This window comes from Misgurnus anguillicaudatus, chromosome 5 (assembly GCF_027580225.2).
Source record: "Misgurnus anguillicaudatus chromosome 5, ASM2758022v2, whole genome shotgun sequence".
In the NCBI taxonomy this organism is placed as follows: Eukaryota; Metazoa; Chordata; class Actinopteri; order Cypriniformes; family Cobitidae; genus Misgurnus; species Misgurnus anguillicaudatus.
In genome coordinates this window covers 6,377,282-6,393,442 of record NC_073341.2, presented here as the reverse complement: position 1 = coordinate 6,393,442, position 16,161 = coordinate 6,377,282, and the positions used below count along the sequence as shown (strand labels likewise).

Below are 16,161 nucleotides of genomic sequence, written 5' to 3'. Positions count from 1 at the left end.
TGTACACAATATCATATTACAGCAGATCCCCCAGTGCAGCATTACTCAAAGTTGCCATGAAGGATACGAAAGTGAATAACTGCGTCTAACACTGTACAGCATGTAACAATGAAATCCGCCATTACGTGATTACGCTTACTCGTTTGTAAATAAGCATGTAAACAAGGAATCATATTACAGCACACACTTAAAAGATACAGCAGAGCAGCATTACTCAAAGTTGCCATGAAGGATACGAAAGTGAATAACTGTGTCTAACACTGTCTGTACAGCATGTATCAATGAAATCCGCCATTACGTGAATCACGCGCCCTCGTTTGTAAACAATGTGAAAGTTTTTAAATCCGAAGCGTGCCGTCTGTTGAGGTTGCTTATGTAGGCTGAACTGCACAAGCCATAACATATTACATGATAGCAAATATAAATGACGACAAATGACTTACAGTTTCTTCAGGAATATATCCTTCTCCATTGCGTCTTCCATTGTTCTTCTTCTTAGGTAACGTTAAACTTAGGAAAGTTCTTAGGAAACGCTTCTCTTCCTCTATGTCCAGACATAAATGAAGATATTCTTCACATGTGTGTATAAAGTTTATAATCCAAACATGCGGTAAAGTCTTTAAATCTGATAAAACTTTACACTTTGTTTATTATTGTTGGAACTGCTCGTCTCTTCATTACCATGTCAACAGCCTGAGGGCGTGACCGCATTAGAGATAATGAGCTCAGCCAGGAAAAACGGTACTCTCTTTACTTCAATGCAGATTATATAAACAGGAAATATTTGTTTTTGATTATAATTAGCTTGTTTAAAAGTAGACATTTCAGGCTTTCTTTGGATATGTGTATCATGTTTGTGTGACGAGTATTCGTGGAGTTTCAACTGATTTTTGTAACGTGATTTGAGAGACAGCTGGCGGAGACAGAAATGTCTGAATGCGCACCCTGTTTATTTTCTTTATTTGACAAAACACAAAGATCTCTTGTTAACACTAATTAAAGAGGACTCTTCAGAGTTTCAAATGATGTCAAACACGTAAGTGTTTGATTATTAATGATGGAGTATTTTATAGGGCTGTGTTGAAAAAATCGATTCACCGATTCTGAATCGATTTTCATGTTAATCTATAAAGATCGATCCGTAACTCAAAGAATCGATTTAATAATTAATAACTTAAACTTGCCGCGTCATTGAATTCACGCGTGCACGTGAGGTGGAAGGACATTAAAACAACGAACATAGCAGTCAGTAACGTTAAGCAAGCGGTTGTTTCGAAAACTCTAGAAACGCTCAAAGCTGCGATCTACATGTAAAATAATCCACTCATAACAAATGAACGAGTTATTTGTGTAATTTTTATAATAAGCGCCATGCAGTGAATCCACCACGGGTCTCCAGTGAAACTCTCTCTATCTCTCCCTCTGTGCTCATGCAGTCGGTCTCTGACGGGCAGAGGTCTCTTGAGGCACGCGCAGTGGGTCGCCAAATAAAGAGTTCTTCTTACACATAATAATGCTAATAGTTGTAATGTTTTCTGAGCTTTAAGCAAGCTAAGACAAAATTCGCGTTTATATCAGTGACACGTGCGCTGCTGGAGCGATGTAGTTTGACGCCTAATTTGCTTATAGTCCAAACATCTTTGATCAGAAAGACAAGAAAGAGACGCAAATGTTAATGTGCAATAGAAAGTAAAGAGCGTCAAGACCTTAAAACAGACATTATCACATCATAGCACCTGTCATAATATCTATATAGAGCTCTGTCTCTCATATACAGGTATTTATCCTGTCTGTAGGTTTGTGCATAAATTTATACCTGTTCATTTTACATACTGCCTATTTTTAATATAATGTATGCATCAATACAAAATACAATGCATACTATAGCTTCAACAGTCTATACAATTAATAACTCAATTAAAAACAAAATTCTGTCTATCAAGACCTAATCTGTTGTTATCCTCTGGGCATTTTCACTTTAACATTATTAACTTTAAATTGTCCATATTTTAAAACTGTGGTGAGCAGTTAAAAGCTATAGTGAATGGCAAATAACTGCACATTTTTATAATCCAAAAAACTGAAAAACATGTATACCATGAAATATACTGTTACCGTGAAATAAAATGACTCATGGAATTGATTTTTGGTCATTCGATTCAAGATCTTGAGAATTGGAATCGAATCGATTATTGAAATTTGAATCGAAACCCAGCCCTAGTATTTTAAGTTGATTCTGCTATGATAAGGAGAAAACACGTCAAAACGGGTCCCCGCGTTTTTGGACCCCTGGGGGTTAAATAATGTCTCTTAGTAATTATTTTAGTGATAGAACAACTCTTAACTGGATGAATTCTACTGCTGCTGCAACCTGAGCAGCCTCCTAGCTGCTACAAGCACACTCTGAAAGTCACATGGTTGGGTAGAGCACACAGCCCCTCCCCCTGCCTGCAGCAGAAGAGTGTCTAATACCAGGCACTGTTGCACTTTTCAACCACATGGGGGAGCCAGAAGTCAATCTTACATGGAAAATACATAGTGTTGCTTTAAGATTATAACTTTTTTAGGATAAACCTATATATAAATATTTATATCACAACAATTAGGCTACATATTTGTCAGCACGGCACATTCAAGTACACAATGGCAGTAGACTAAAATGAAATGGGTTTAAATTTAATTTAATGTAGATTTCATCAACTAAAATCTCATGGCATTTAGTTGACTAAAACTGGACTAAAAGTAAATCAATTTAGATGACTAAAATATGACTAAAACTAAATTACTAACTAAAACTTCAACATCCACCTTGAGAAACCACAGGCAGCAGACTTCCAACACCCTGATTGACCTCAAGCGGGTCCCAATTTCACCTACGAAGGGGTCAGGCAATCTTTGATATCTTATCTACACACGCTGCTGTTCTACTTACCACACCCAGGTCACCCCACTACCCACATCCGATCACTTCCTCCTCACTCTTGAACTCGACCTAACTCCCCCAGTCACTGCACACGCTCCCCCATTGGTCACGTTCCGGCGCAACCTGCGCACGCTTTCTCCCTCCCGCTTATCCTCTGTGGTCTCTTCCACGCTCCCCCTCCCAAACAACTCTCTCTGTTAGATACAAATAACGCAACCGACACTCTATGCTCCACTCTTACATACTGCTTAGACAGTTTATGCGCTCTGACATCTGGACCGGCCTGGCCCACACCATCTGCCATTTGGCTATCTGAGGTTCTTTGTGAGCATCGCTCCAGGGCTACAGAAAGGACGTGGCGCAAATCGAAAGATCCTGCTGACCTCTGTTTCTATCAGTCTCTCCTTGCCTCCTTCTTTGTGGATGTCTCTTCTGCTAAGACCCATACTATCACTTTAAAATCAACAGCTCACCTGACTCTCACACTCTCTTCAAGACCTTCTCTACTCTTCTTTCTCCGCCTGCCCCCCTACCTTCATCTGACTTAACGGCTGATGATTTTGCTTCCTTTGTGAAGAAAACGAATACTATCAGCAGTCAGTTCTCCAAACCGCCGCTTCTTGCGCATGTTCAAACCTCTGAGTAATGCTCGCTTCCCTCCTTCTCTCTCCTATCTGAAGGGGACGTTTCCAAAGTCTTTGCTTCTAACCATCCGACTACCTGCCTGCTAGATCCCATACCCACTCATCTCCTTCAGGCCATCTCTCCGTCGGTTATCCCAGCTCTCACCCACATTATCAATCCATCTCTTTCCACTGGTACCTTCCCCGCAGCATTTAAAGAGGCCCGGATAACCCCACTGCTCAAGAAACCCACACTCAATCCTGCTATGCTAGATCACTAAAGACCCGTTTCTCTTCTTCCCTTCATTGCCAAGACTCTTGAATGTGTGGTCTTTGACCAGCTCACCTCTTTCTTCACACAAAATAACCTCCTGGATAGCAATCAGTCTGGTTTCAAAAACGGTCTCTCCATTAAGACTCTGCTGCTTTCAATCATTGAAGCTCTAAGGCAGGCAAGAGCAGCCTCCAAATCTTCTGTGCTGATCTTACTGGATCTATCTGCCGCTTTTGACGTGGTCAATCACCACATCCTCCTGTTGACCCTCATGGCTATGGGTGTCTCCGACACAGTGCTTTTATGGTTCAAGTCGTACCTCTCAGGTAGGTCATTTCGGGTATCCTGGAGAGGTGACATCTCCGAACCCCAGTGTCTCGATACCGGGGTGCCTCAAGGCTCTGTGCTTGGACCGCTGCTCTTTTCGATATACATGACATTCCTGGGTTCTGTCATTCGAAAACATGGCTTTTCCTACCACTGCTATGCAGATGACACTCAACTCTACTTGTCATTCCACCCTGATGATCCCACGGGTTTTGCCTGCATCTCAGCATGCCTGAGGGACACCTCACTCTGGACAAAGGATCCCCATCTCCAGCTTAACCTTGCGAAGACAGAATTGCTTGTCATATCATTTGAACCTATCTTCTGTCCTCCCTCTCAGTTGCTTCCTGCTCTCTCTCTGCTTCCCTGTCCTTCCCTCTGATTAAGCCCTCAATTTATTTCCTCTTTTCGGTTCTTGGCTGCTGGGTCACTGAGGATGAGGAGGCCACAGCAAACTTCTGACCCAGATGAGGCAATTAGGGCAGGTGGAGTAATGGACGGTCTGGCCCCAATTACCCCATCCATGGCAGTATACCACTTCCAGATATGATGATTGCTTTGCTTTTCTGTGGCATTATATCTTTTTGTAAATTTCTCCTGTTGAGAACCTCAGCCCTGCTGGTTAGTATTTGTTTGTCTTTTTATTGTTTTTAATAACTTTAATTTTGAGATGTGTGTGTGTGTGTGTGTTGCTTGTGGTGCATTGAAGTGGAGTGATGCTGCATGTTTTAGAGTGCTCCTAACAGGACCGATCCAATTCCGATACTGGGCGTTACCCATGGTTGTTAATGACAAGCGATTAAAACGATAAAGTATTATAAAAGCACCATAAACCTTTTTATGCACTATAATCAAAGTCATCATACACTCAATAGCTTCATGTGAAGGAACAAACACACATTTAAAGATATTTAAAGTCGCCCTGAAACGGAAGTAGCTATTGCCTTATTTTCCCCGTGGTGACGTATATCCGAATGAAACGGCTTTTGAGATGAAATAAGGCAGGGCTGGATTTGAATTTGTCCATCGAGATCTGATTGGATTGTTTGAAGTTGGGTCATGTTTGCTAATCGCTGCGATCTTCTACCGGACCCCGCCCACCTGCAATACTTATGACCGGAAGTGAAGAGAGGTCGTTTTGAGGAGGGGAGAAGATTTGCATTTTTGATTAAAGATTTAGAGCACACACAAATAAAAAAAAAAATGAAGCTCACAGATAAATCATTTGTTAATAATACCACAATATAAAAAAAAAAAAATAAATATATATATATATATATATATATATATATATATATATATATATATATATATATATATATATATATATTGTTTTCCATTTCAATTTCATTGCGACTTTAAGTTCACAGAAACATGGTAACTTACTTGCAAACTGAGTTAATCCACTGATGAAGCGTATGGATAAAACGCGTCATTAAACACATGCACACACACAATAACTGTAGGCTTTATTAAAGATCTGATTTTATAAAGTCTCAGTAAGCTGTTGGGTGGATGCAATTCATTATGTGCTGAGCCAGTGGCGGTTCTACACGGAGGCCAAGGGTGGCCCGTGCCTCTGTAGACATGTCCCTGGCCACCCCTGTGGCCACCCCGTGCTGACCATATAAAAAAGTATACATTTATTTTGATTTTACATGCGAGCGCCAAAAGCTGAACTAATGCGTCACAACATTCTACACGGGCAAATTAGAGCGGCGCACACAACCACTGTAGCTGGCTGCAGGTGCTGCTCGGCGAGTGTCTCAATTCGTTCCCAATCTCCCGATGTTGTAAATGTGTATGCAGGTTTGGGCACTGGTAAGGACTCTAGCTCACTTGACATTGGGACACTGTTCACTTGTTCTCCTGTGATGTGGCTGCTTAAACACGTTGTGATTAATCAATGTTTTGTTTTGTCAAATTGTAATAAGCCCCGTGTGTTATTTGAAACTATAGATTCAGTTTTAAACATGCCGCAAACTCTCTGGCTTGATGCCTCATATGATGGGTGTGAAAAGTATCTTCACTTCTTTATTGATAAAGTCTATACCATTAGGGCTCAAATATCACCATCGGTCTATGACCCCTCAGTTCCTGTCCAGGGCTCTGCTATCTTTGACATGTTTGAACCTGTGTCTCTGTCTCTTTTACAAAAAATTGTTGGACAATTAAAGCCCACAGGGTCTCCAAACGATATTATCCCTCCTTGACTTTTCAAAGAAGTTATTGCTACTACGGGTTCATCTATTCTTACAGTTTTAAATAGTAGTCTTTCCTCTGGGGTGGTCCCTAAGCTTTTTAAACATGCAATAGTGCAACCTGTACTCAAAAAACCTGCGCTGGATCCTGCAGACCCTGCAAATTTTAGACCTATATCTAAACTGCCTTTCTTGGCAAAAATCCTTGAAAAGATAGTTTACAGTCAATTAATGGCCTTTTTAGATGAGCACAATATTTCTGAAATTTTTCAATCTGGTTTTAAACTTTTACATAGCACGGAATCTGCACTTCTTAAAGTTTTTAATGATATTTTATTAGCTACTGATTCTGGGGACTGTGTTGTTTTGTTGCTTCTGGATTTGACAGCTGCTTTTGACACCGTGAACCACGATATTCTGATTTCCCGTTTGGAACATTGGGTGGGCATTAAGGGTATGGCACTGAAATGGTTTAGGTCTTATTTGGGGGATAGAACATTTTGTGTAAGTTGTGGCGATGCTGTGTCCTCATCTGCCCCACTGTCTTGTGGGGTTCCTCAAGGCTCAATATTAGGACCCCTTCTGTTCTCTCTGTATCTGCTCCCATTGGGGTCTGTACTTAGGAAGCATAGTATGTCCTTTCACTTTTATGCTGACGATAGCCAGATCTATATCCCTCTCAAAAAGAACGAAACTGCCGGGCCACTACTTAAGTGTCTTGACGACATAAAAGCATGGATGGCTTTTAACTTCTTAAGCTTCAATGAGAGTAAGACCGAAGTTATGGTATTTGGTGACTCAACTGCCAATAATTTTATTGATCTGGGCTCTTTGAGCCAATACGTTAAGCCAACAATCACAAACCTAGGGGTAAAAATTGACCCTGAACTTAAGCTGGATAGTCAGATTAGGTCAGTGGTGAAGTTGAGCTTTTTTCATCTGAGAAAATTGGCCAAAATAAAGCCAATTCTCTCTAGGCAGGATTTTGAGATGGTAATACATGCTTTTGTAACAACAAGGTTGGACTATTGCAATGCACTTTATGTGGGGGTCAGTATGTCTTCCATTGCTCGGCTCCAGCTGGTGCAAAATGCTGCCGCACGTTTACTAACTGGAACGCGTAAGTTTTCACATGTTTCCCCTATTTTATCCGCACTACATTGGCTGCCCATACAGCAAAGGATCCATTTTAAGATTCTGTTGTTTACCTTTAAAGGCCTAAATGGCCTTGCACCGCCTTACATTTCTGAACTTTTACATCCCTATAGACCTACCCGCTCTCTCAGGTCAGCTGATAAACTGCTCCTAAGTGTGCCTAAAACTAAGCGCAAGCTTAAAGGGGATCGGGCTTTTGCGGTTGCGGCTCCTAGATTATGGAACGAGTTACCTTTATTCATCAGGCAGGCATCGTCATTACCAGTTTTTAAGTCTCTTCTTAAAACCCACCTGTATGCATTGGCGTTTGAAAACTGAAATTGAAAATTTGTGTTTTGTTATACAGATGGTATGTTGTCTTTGTATGGTTGTATTGCTATTAGTGCTCTTGCAGTCTTGTGTGTTTTCGGTGTGTTTTAGTTTTAGTGTTTTTATATATTTATTTATCTATTACTGTTTTTACTGTACAGCACTTTGTGTCCGCTCTGGACGTTAAAGCGCTTTATAAATAAAGTTTGCTTGCTTGCTTGCTTGCTTACTCATCAACAACCGGCAAAACCAACATCTCGCTGCCTTTTTAAACAGTACATTAAGTAAAACAGTAAAAAGCGCTGTAATTATGCTCTTACATATACATGCATAAAATTGGAGGAATATAATTAAAGAGCACCAATTATGCTAATAAATTGGCACGTTATTGCAATATCCCATAGTACATACATGTTATTAAAACTTGAACTAATGCATTGTGAGTCTTATAAATTGCTTACATACCTCACCGATTTCCCACTGTCTGGAAAACGCTCGGTTTAGTTCCTGTCTCCGCCTCCCAAAATATCTAGTGTAATCGGATTGGTCAGATGACTACTCAACTGTTATTGGTCAGCTGGGTTCGGCGTGTGTTTGAAAGGTTACGCCCCTGACTATGCGTGGGTTGACACCGGTTCTGACTGAGAGTCACAGCCTCAGAGGCAACGTAAACAAGCGTTATATTTCTCTATAAACGATGGTGTCTGTACTGCCTTACCACTTTCTCGCTCGATCCAGAGAGTTCAGAAGGCCGTTACGATATAAACGATCTCCGTCAATGAATGCGATTGGATTTAACTTTTTTAGGTGTCCTTAGCTCGGCCAGAATGCAAAACGAAGACGAAAATGTGTTGCAAAGACATCCAAAAGGTAATTATAATGTACATGGAAACACCAAATGTAGCACATAGAAAGTATTTGTTGAAATGATTATAAAACTATTTCACTTGGTAATTTCTACATTATTTTACTATAGTAAAATGTATTATAAAAGACTGCTTACATACTATATTACTGTGCAAACTATATGGAAACACCAAATGTAGCACATAGAAAGTATTTGTTGAAATGATTATTAAACGATTTCACTTGGTAATTTGTACATTATTTTACTATAGTAAACTTTATTATAAGACTGCTTACATACTATTTTACTGTGCAAACTATATGGAAACACCAAATGCAGCACAAAAAAGTATTAATTGCAATGAATTTATGAAAGACTGCTTACTTATAAGTGCTATGTTTTTACTTATTAGGTTTTAAGGAGAATGCAACAGGTTCCAGGGCCTCTTACCTGCGTGATTCATCATCCAGGTTTTGCACAAATTGTCTAAATCCCTACACACAGAACATTTATTGTACCGACTTTATGCCTTTGAGGCGCAGGACTAGAGTAAGTTTTATTACATTTTTAAACCAATAACACTAAAGTATTATTATAGTAACAAAGTACCCATAAGAACAAAAGATGTAACTTTAAAGAAAATATAGTAGTCAGTCAAAAGTTTTTTTATTACAAATATATATTTAAATGTTAAACAATATACAAATAAAATTACTTTAGTAACCATATTGTGCTCTTCTTTCAAAAATTGTTCAATTCACTTCTTACAGCTATCTATTCAGATAAATGGCATATCAAAGCTTTGTCAGCTGGTGCTATTTAAGACGACACTATAGGGTTATCATCCTGTCGTGTGTTGTTCTCCAGATATGCTTGGAGCTTCCTGATCGGAATGTTGGCTTCCGACGACCCCTATACTGAAGATGGCATGCAATCACGTCCTCCTTTGAAGGTCTCTCAAACTGTGATGCCAGGTCCATTGGAATAAGGGTTTCCTTCAGCTTATCTTCAAATACCTCATCAAAACACAAGCCTGATCACATCATCCACATAACTGTACAAATATTGCAGTCAATAAATCTTTTGTTTTGATCATTTATTTCCCTGCTTCATACATTAAGTTTTTAATTATGAATGTATTTGAAATAAAACATTACTGCTTACAGTATGTCACTTGTGTGTTTTGGGAACATAGCCTTGTACTTTCCCTCTTCTGCTTTTGTTACGGCTTGGTGACATTGTAATGGATGGCTGCAAGGTACAACCTGTAAACAATAAACAAGCAATACATTTATTGTAAAAGTAAATACTACTTTATTTAACACAGTTACTAAAATACTTAAATACCTGCACAGCATTCCAATAAATGGGAAAGTTAAATTTTTTGCTGCAAATCTGAAATCTCAGGCTACGGACGGCAAAGGCATCCACTGATGATGGTGATTGAAACATTGTGAAACGATGCTACTGCCTGGGTTCCTATGATTATGCAGAGAAAAAAAACTTTGTCATCATCAGTTATACATTTAAGACTGGTAGTGGTTTCACTAGCTAAATACATCATATGTGTTACACACCTTTGCTCCTCATATGCCAGTCTGACTCCAGTACTGTGTGTAATGATGTTGCATGTTTGCATACAGTGTAGAAGGATGTGTCCAGCTGCGAATCTAGGATATAGACAAATAAAACAAACATGTATTCAGTCAAAAAGACATATTATAACAATAGAGTACAACGATTATAAATCATTAGACTATTCATTAAAACGTTAATGTATTACATGGCCCAACATTAGCAACACACATTACGTGTTTACTTTGTTTCAAAATCTAAGAAAGCTTAAGGGGGTTTTCACACCTGCCTTGTTTAGTTCGATTGAATCGTACCAGAGTTCGATTGCTCAGTTGGTGCAGTTCGTTTGGGCAGGTGAGAATGCAGCAATCGAACTCTGGTGCGCACCAAAAGCGGACCAAACAAGCGGACCGAGACCAGCTTGCAGAGGTGGTCTCGGTACGCTTTCAAACGAACTCTAGAGCGGTTCGTTTGTGGTGAGAACAAGATCCAAGATCGAACCGACCTAACTGCAAAAGTACTGCGCATTTTGGACTAAACCAGCTGCGTAGGCAACTGCGCAGTGCATTATCGGATGAGGAAGTGTTTGTTGACCCTCTCTGTTAGCAATATTAGCAAAATGACAATTCGCGGACATACCTGGAGTTGCAAGGAGGTGCGGGCGGAGCCTCGGATTTTTTTTGTCTTCGCCGTTTGTAGTGCATTAAACCTTTGTTTTCAAGCCGCATCCGCGATTCATTCTGAAAATGAACAGTTTGTCTAGAGTGCTGTATACAAATGTATAACAACCACGGAGACATATTCACAGCGCACAGCCGTTTGTCCATGGTGTCTGCTGTATTATCCTTCTTTTGTGTACTTAGAGTTTCTTGAGTTTGATCATGAGAACAAACTTTACCGGTAACAGTTTAGCAAGTTTGTAAACACGTCTAAATAAACATCGATAAAAATGAAAGTCTGCATAATTCAACATACACGTGTGTAAATATGGTACGTTGTTTATGAAATACATTATTACAACACAAAACAATTAGCTTGCAAGCTTAGCTCTACACATAGATATATATCTGAGCTCTACAAGCACATAATGTTAAGCTCCTGTTACCGGTAACGTAACTTACAGTAAAGGCAAATAATAAACATGAATACTTACAGCCTGTGATCCAGAAGTGCACGGTAATCCAACTTTCAAGAGGAAACGTCGCGCAAATCCAGCTTCGGTTCATAAGAAGCAGTTATTGTGAAAACTCCGTGAACAACTTCTGACTGGATTTTTCCGGAACCGTATTAAACATGATGTCCTCTGTGTAAGTCCATAAAGTGCTATTTTGCCCTTGCATCTAAAGAGACAGCGTCTACTCGAGAGATTTAGGCTATGTCCACACGAAGCCGGTGCATTCCCTATCCGATCATTTTTTTTCCTTGCTCTAAAAAAATAGTCCGTAAATACGAAACCACTGAAACCGACTATAAGCGGTGTAGTATATATGCCGGACCAGTATGGGGCGCTGTAATTCTGCCACAGATATACACTATACACGGAGAAGAAGACTTCGAGCATGCGCATAACCAACGTATGGTGTTGTCCATTATCGCTTATTGGTCACCACAATTGCATAGAAGCAATAGATTTTGCTGTAATAAAGCTAGTAGGCTTTAGTAGCTTCTGTAGCACGAACACAATCACGTAGTCCGCCGTTATTGTTGTTGTTGTTACGTGTGACGCTTCCGACACGTGATGTGATGACGTTTTTGCTTCACAAAATATACGGATTGGCTGTACAGACGAAACCGCAAGGGTGTCGGTTTCAGATTTATCCACTTTAGGACCCGGTTTAAAAAAATAGCGGATTCAGTCTCCCAAAACGCCGGATCCGTGTGGATGAAACGCCAATACGATAACAAATTTATACGTATACAGTGATACGCGTCTCCGTGTGGACAGCCCCTTATTCGCTTAAACGATGAAACAAGAGTTTGCAAACAGGGTCAAAGCAGGGACTCCCAACCTCCGCCATTTTAGCTCTCTTCTGACTCAGCGCTCTCCACCCCCGTCTTTGAGGGCGTACCCGAGCAAAGCAGAGAGGGCTGAACTATGATAATGTTGGTCTTCTCTACGTCACTAATCCCAGGAAGTAAACTGTTGACTACAATCCGAGTGTTTTTTGTAGTCCTCGAACGTTAGAGACGATAACTCGCGTCATCGTTTTCTTTGAGGTATGTACTTTTTGAATATCGTTAGCATGTACTAATACACACTTACACACAAAAGGATGTTTAAAAACGTGTATCTCATAATAGGTGCTCTTTAAATGTTACTTATAAAAATGTTTAAAATTTAAAATAAATATTATTTTAAATATTGAGTAGATTGTGGTCCCTAACTGTCTAGTAATGTGTGTTTATATGTAAACTAAAACAAAAGTTCTTTATAAGAGTTTGCATATCAAAGTTTATTGAGTAGGCTCGCATGTTTTTCAGTTGGAGGGCTTTAGAAAAGGTGATGTGAACATGGGGCGAGTCTGAACCATCGATGTTCACTGTTTTTTGCGTTGCATGGAATTTTTGGTAACTACCGTTTGCCGTAATGGCAGACTCCCTAATCACAGTGCCCTGACTGAACAAGGGAGCTGATGAGACAGCTCCTCTTTTGCACCTGCACTCACTCTTATTTATATGATTGTAAAGTAAAATAAAGTTTAAGGGGTGGTTTCCCAGAAAGGGATTAGACTAGTCCTAGACTAAAATAAATGTAAGAGTTGCCCAAACTAAAAACAACTTGCACTGACATATCTTAAAATACATCAGTGCCCTTAGTTTTGTTTCAAAATGCACACAAGTAATGTTTTTAGTAAGGCATGTTTGTTAAAACTAGTTATATTTCCTAATTAAACTAAGGCCTAGTCCTGTCTTAAACTAATTCCTGTAACCACCCCTATAATCTTTAAATATAATTTCTTGCCATTTTTTAATGTGCCCCTCTGGTGAAACACTGGCCCCTCCTTGGCCCCCCTAGTGAAATTTGTCTAGAACCACCACTGTGCTGAGCACACAATGCATCTAATCTCTTTGTGTTTTAACAGTTATGAACTTAACTTTCATTGCGGAGCGAGGATTCCCATGTGAGGATGCTTCTAGTGCATCAATGCTGCGCCCAGGAAGCACAGTATGATTTATGCACACTCAATAAGATTTAGGCGCATCAATACTACACCCGGAATGTGCATAAAAGGTCCAGTTAAGTGCATAATTCCCAAAATAAACATCTGCACACTAAGGGCTCTATCTTACACCCAATGTGCGACGCAAGTGTCTTTCGCTAGTTTCCACCCTGCGCAATTATAATATTCACGTTTAGCGCCACGTTGTTTAAATAGCAAATGCATTTGTGCCCCCTTTTGCTGGTCTGAAAACGAGGTGTGTTCAGGCGCATTGTTGGCGCGTTGCTATATTGAGGCAACTAAAATAGACTAGACTACGCCATTGACCGACAAAAACCTGCTCTAAAGTCTAAAGTCAATGGCGCAATATGTTTTTTGTTATTTAAAGAGCGCAGTAATATGCGCCTATAAACGCGGGTTTGCTTATCACATAGTACATGAATGTGCAGCAGCACAAAAATGCTTTTAAATATGAAAGATTAAAGGATTGAATGTAAAAGATTATTATTGAGTCTCTTGGACATAAATGAGGACTAATTATGAGACGTTAGAAGGCGTAAAGAGCTGCTTCACCTGCAGCCTGGTAAGTTAATAAATTCTTTGCTTTAAACAAATGCATCTGTTTTTAAATGTTTTTTTAAATGCTACCACGGATTTATTGTATATGATGACTCTGTACCTGTGGATATAGTGGGATGAGAAACATTTTTAAGTAATGCTTAAAAAAAACTCTGTCCAAGTGCTGAAACAATTGTGCAGAGAGCCGCTTGTAAATTCTTTATCTCCTGTTTGTTACAAATAAAGTATTTTTAGAGTACAAACCTTATCTTACATACTTGTAAATAATTTTTTGATGATATTGGATAGCTATACATTTAAGGCAAATACAAGCCTACTTTTTTACTTCCATGCCTAAAAAAAACGATTTTTAAAGGTTTTAATAAAAAAGAAAAATTTCAATACAAGTGAAAAACAACACAATTATTTAACATTAATCTTAAACTGGGGATCTTCTTCCTCCGCTTAGTTTTTCAGTTTACAAAGTTCGTCATCTAAATAGGGATTAGACATAGTGCCAGCGCAACTGGCTTTTAAAGGGGATGAAAGCTGAGACTCTCATTGGTTTATTGCACGTTACGCCCAAAATACTCTCATTACAATAGGACCAACCCTTTTCGACCATGCGCTCCGCGCACAAACCATTTTTCCTGTCGTTAAATTAGCAAAAGTGGATAAGGACACACCCATTTAGACGTTGCGCTGTGCACTTTAGACAATGCGCTTAGATCGTTAAAATAGGGCCCTAAAGCTTTTTTACTGTTACTTTTTGCGCAATTAAGGAAAATATATTTAACATACTTATTTGATCAAACCTGACTATTTTATTTTCTCCTAAACACTGCCATTAATTAATACTTAATTAATATATAATTAATAATAATTACTAATGTTCTTGTAACTTGTAAATCATTTTAAATTATTGCTTTTTACATTTAAAATTATACTAGATTAAGCAGAAAGCACTATACACATTTAACATTGTGTGTTTGTTCAAGAAAAATACAGTAGTATCGGATCGGCAGGTATCGGCCGATACTTAGAATTCGGGTATCGGCATAGGATCGGAGATGGAAAAAGTGGTATCGGTGCATCCCTAGTAAGACCACATCTTATAGAATCTATGTTAGTTTAGTTTGTCACAAGATTAAAATGATGGTGATAACGTTTTATTCACCTTTAGTGCGGGAGTCACAAGTGTTTAGTTTTAGACAGGTAAAGTTAACCTAATGGTTAAAAAGTAGCCTTACTGTGTTAAAAGTAGGCTACCTGCTGTATATTAACAAACTATTAATAAACCTACCATGTATGTTTCCAGGGCATAAGAGTTCTAAATGAATATTTAATTAGGAGATTAGCTATCATTTTGACAAATGGCTTAAATACACTGTATACAAAACCATATACGCACTGCTGCGACAGGCCAATTTTAGCTATGAGTGAGCGAGCTGCCTGTGGTAAGATGGCCGCCAAATGCGGACGTTCCATTCAATAGGCCAGCAGCGCGGGCGAGACATCTAGCCTTTATCAGTGTTGGGAGTAACGCATTACAAAATATAATATATTACAGTAATATAATAGTTTTTGCTGTAACGCAGTAATATAACGCATTACTAATAACATTTTGGTAATATTTTACTCGTTACAGTCTTAGTAACGAGCGCGTTACAACAATGCATTTCAAAATTAGACCGTGTTATTTTTGTTTTTTTATTTTTTACCAATGCGCGCGACCAGCATCCACACATGAAAAAGCTGCGTGTAAAGGTATATGGCTGCGTCCCAAACGGCATACTTCTATACTATATAGTGGGCGAAAAGCACTACTTCTCGTACTCTTTGCCTACTATATAGTATGGAAGTAGGCGGTTTGGGACGTAGCGTATGTCTGTTTCCACGTGCTGTATGCAACATGTTCATTTTTACTTTAACTTTGTATTTGAAATGTGATTTGGACGCGGTGCGCGTCAAATATAGGCATGCTTCTTAAAGAGCCGAATCTGGGAAGTCCGCGGCTTTATAAGCATTGACTAAAGTGGTCGCAATCAGGTCCGGTAGCCCGCTCACGCATAATTTTGCGAATAAGAGCATTAAGTAAAAGCGGTCTTCCATGCTGCTTGAACCTCAGAAGTAAAGAGACTTTTACATGTTGCCAGTAAAATCCATATCACACCAGCAATGACAAGGTAAGCTTTGCTATGATAACAG

General features: G+C 39.2%; 1 long non-coding RNA gene across 3 annotated transcripts; it reads right to left on the bottom strand.

The window, feature by feature from the left end:
• Positions 1-9,383: 9,383 nt before the first annotated feature.
• On the bottom strand, positions 9,384-14,744 carry LOC129413600 (uncharacterized). Of its 3 annotated transcripts, none has more exons than XR_008634013.2 (3): positions 10,237-10,798; positions 10,007-10,138; positions 9,384-9,924 (listed from the first exon to the last, which is right to left on the bottom strand). It is a non-coding gene; the product is annotated as an uncharacterized lncRNA (long non-coding RNA). The 3 variants fall into 3 exon arrangements; XR_012369517.1 differs by having other exon boundaries at positions 9,426-9,924; positions 9,985-10,138; positions 10,237-14,744; XR_012369518.1 differs by adding an exon at positions 11,388-14,738 and having other exon boundaries at positions 9,426-9,924; positions 10,007-10,329.
• Positions 14,745-16,161: the final 1,417 nt, after the last annotated feature.